Here is a 3,301-nt window from a genome sequence, read left to right as displayed (position 1 = left end):
ATGGTTTTTCAACACTAACACAAGTGCGAAAAGTGGTTTTTCAACACTATCACAAGTGCAAAAAGTGGTTTTTCCACACTAATACAAGTGCAAAAGTGGTTTCCTGCACCAACACAAGTGCAAAAAGTGGTTTTTCAACACTAACACAAGTGCGAAAAGTGGTTTTTCAACACTATCACAAGTGCAAAAAGTGGTTTTTCCACACTAATATAAGTGCAAAAAGTGTTTTTTCCACACTAATACAAATGCAAAAGTGGTTTCCTGCACCAACACAAGTGCGAAAAGTGGTTTTTCAATGTTTAAGTGTGAAAAGTGGTTTTTCATCACTAACACAAGTGTGAAAAGTGGTTTTTCCACACTAATACAAGTGCAAAAGTGGTTTCCATCACCAACACAAGTGCGAAAAGTGGTTTTTCAACACTAACACAAGTGCGAAAAGTGGTTTTTCAACACTATCACAAGTGCAAAAAGTGTTTTTCCACACTAATACAAGTGCAAAAGTGGTTTCCTGCACCAATGCAAGTGCGAAAAGTGGTTTTTCAACACTAACACAAGTGCGAAAAGTGGTTTTTCAACACTAACACAAGTGCGAAAAGTGGTTTTTCAACACTAACACAAGTGAGAAAAGTGTTTTTTCCACACTAATACAAGTGCAAAAGTGGTTTCCTGCACCAACACAAGTGCGAAAAGTGGTTTTTCAACACTAACACAAGTGCGAAAAGTGGTTTTTCAACACTAAAACAAGTGAGAAAAGTGTTTTTTCCACACTAATACAAGTGCAAAAGTGGTGTCCTGCACCAACACAAGTGCGAAAAGTGGTTTTTCAACACTAACACAAGTGCGAAAAGTGGTTTTTCAACACTATCACAAGTGCAAAAAGTGTTTTTTCCACACTAATACAAGTGCAAAAGTGGTTTCCTGCACCAACACAAGTGCGAAAAGTGGTTTTTCAACACTAACACAAGTGCGAAAAGTGGTTTTTCAACGCTAACACAAGTGCGAAAAGTGGTTTTTCAACACTAACACAAGTGCGAAAAGTGGTTTTTCAACACTAACACAAGTGCGAAAAGTGGTTTTTCCACACTAATACAAGTGCAAAAGTGGTTTCCTGCACCAACACAAGTGCGAAACGTGGTTTTTAAACACTAACACAAGTGCGAAAAGTGGTTTTTCAACACTATCACAAGTGCAAAAAGTGTTTTTTCCACACTAATACAAGTGCAAAAGTGGTTTCCTGCACCAACACAAGTGCGAAAAGTGGTTTTTCAACACTATCACAAGTGCAAAAAGTGTTTTTTCCACACTAATACAAGTGCAAAAGTGGTTTCCTGCGCCAACACAAGTGCGAAAAGTGGTTTTTCAACACAAACACAAGTGCTAAAAGTGGTTTTTCAACACTAACACAAGTGCGAAAAGTGGTTTTTCCACACTAATACAAGTGCAAAAGTGGTTTCCTGCACCAACACAAGTGCGAAAAGTGGTTTTTCAACACTAACACAAGTGCGAAAAGTGGTTTTTCAACACTATCACAAGTGCAAAAAGTGTTTTTTCCACACTAATACAAATGCAAAAGTGGTTTCCTGCACCAACACAAGTGCGAAAAGTGGTTTTTCAATGTTTAAGTGTGAAAAGTGGTTTTTCATCACTAACACAAGTGTGAAAAGTGGTTTTTCCACACTAATACAAGTGCAAAAGTGGTTTCCATCACCAACACAAGTGCGAAAAGTGGTTTTTCAACACTAACACAAGTGCGAAAAGTGGTTTTTCAACACTATCACAAGTGCAAAAAGTGTTTTTCCACACTAATACAAGTGCAAAAGTGGTTTCCTGCACCAATGCAAGTGCGAAAAGTGGTTTTTCAACACTAACACAAGTGCGAAAAGTGGTTTTTCAACACTAACACAAGTGCGAAAAGTGGTTTTTCAACACTAACACAAGTGAGAAAAGTGTTTTTTCCACACTAATACAAGTGCAAAAGTGGTTTCCTGCACCAACACAAGTGCGAAAAGTGGTTTTTCAACACTAACACAAGTGCGAAAAGTGGTTTTTCAACACTAAAACAAGTGAGAAAAGTGTTTTTTCCACACTAATACAAGTGCAAAAGTGGTGTCCTGCACCAACACAAGTGCGAAAAGTGGTTTTTCAACACTAACACAAGTGCGAAAAGTGGTTTTTCAACACTATCACAAGTGCAAAAAGTGTTTTTTCCACACTAATACAAGTGCAAAAGTGGTTTCCTGCACCAACACAAGTGCGAAAAGTGGTTTTTCAACACTAACACAAGTGCGAAAAGTGGTTTTTCAACGCTAACACAAGTGCGAAAAGTGGTTTTTCAACACTAACACAAGTGCGAAAAGTGGTTTTTCAACACTAACACAAGTGCGAAAAGTGGTTTTTCCACACTAATACAAGTGCAAAAGTGGTTTCCTGCACCAACACAAGTGCGAAACGTGGTTTTTAAACACTAACACAAGTGCGAAAAGTGGTTTTTCAACACTATCACAAGTGCAAAAAGTGTTTTTTCCACACTAATACAAGTGCAAAAGTGGTTTCCTGCACCAACACAAGTGCGAAAAGTGGTTTTTCAACACTATCACAAGTGCAAAAAGTGTTTTTTCCACACTAATACAAGTGCAAAAGTGGTTTCCTGCGCCAACACAAGTGCGAAAAGTGGTTTTTCAACACAAACACAAGTGCTAAAAGTGGTTTTTCAACACTAACACAAGTGCGAAAAGTGGTTTTTCCACACTAATACAAGTGCAAAAGTGGTTTCCTGCACCAACACAAGTGCGAAAAGTGGTTTTTCAACACTAACACAAGTGCGAAAAGTGGTTTTTCAACACTATCACAAGTGCAAAAAGTGTTTTTTCCACACTAATACAAGTGCAAAAGTGGTTTCCTGCACCAACACAAGTGCGAAAAGTGGTTTTTCAACACTAACACAAGTGCGAAAAGTGGTTTTTCAACACTAACACAAGTGCGAAAAGTGGTTTTTCAACACTAACACAAGTGCGAAAAGTGGTTTTTCAACACTAACACAAGTGCGAAAAGTGGTTTTTCCACACTAATAAAAGTGCAAAAGTGGTTTCCTGCACCAACACAAGTGCGAAACGTGGTTTTTAAACACTAACACAAGTGCGAAAAGTGGTTTTTCAACACTATCACAAGTGCAAAAAGTGTTTTTTCCACACTAATACAAGTGCAAAAGTGGTTTCCTGCACCAACACAAGTGCTAAAAGTGGTTTTTCAACATTAACACAAGTGCGAAAAGTGGTTTTTCAACACTAACACAAGTGTGAAA

Source organism: Myxine glutinosa, unplaced genomic scaffold, assembly GCF_964187855.1.
Source record: "Myxine glutinosa unplaced genomic scaffold, kmMyxGlut1.1 SCAFFOLD_145, whole genome shotgun sequence".
Classification (NCBI taxonomy): Eukaryota; Metazoa; Chordata; class Myxini; order Myxiniformes; family Myxinidae; genus Myxine; species Myxine glutinosa.
Note: the sequence above shows the minus strand (reverse complement) of the source record.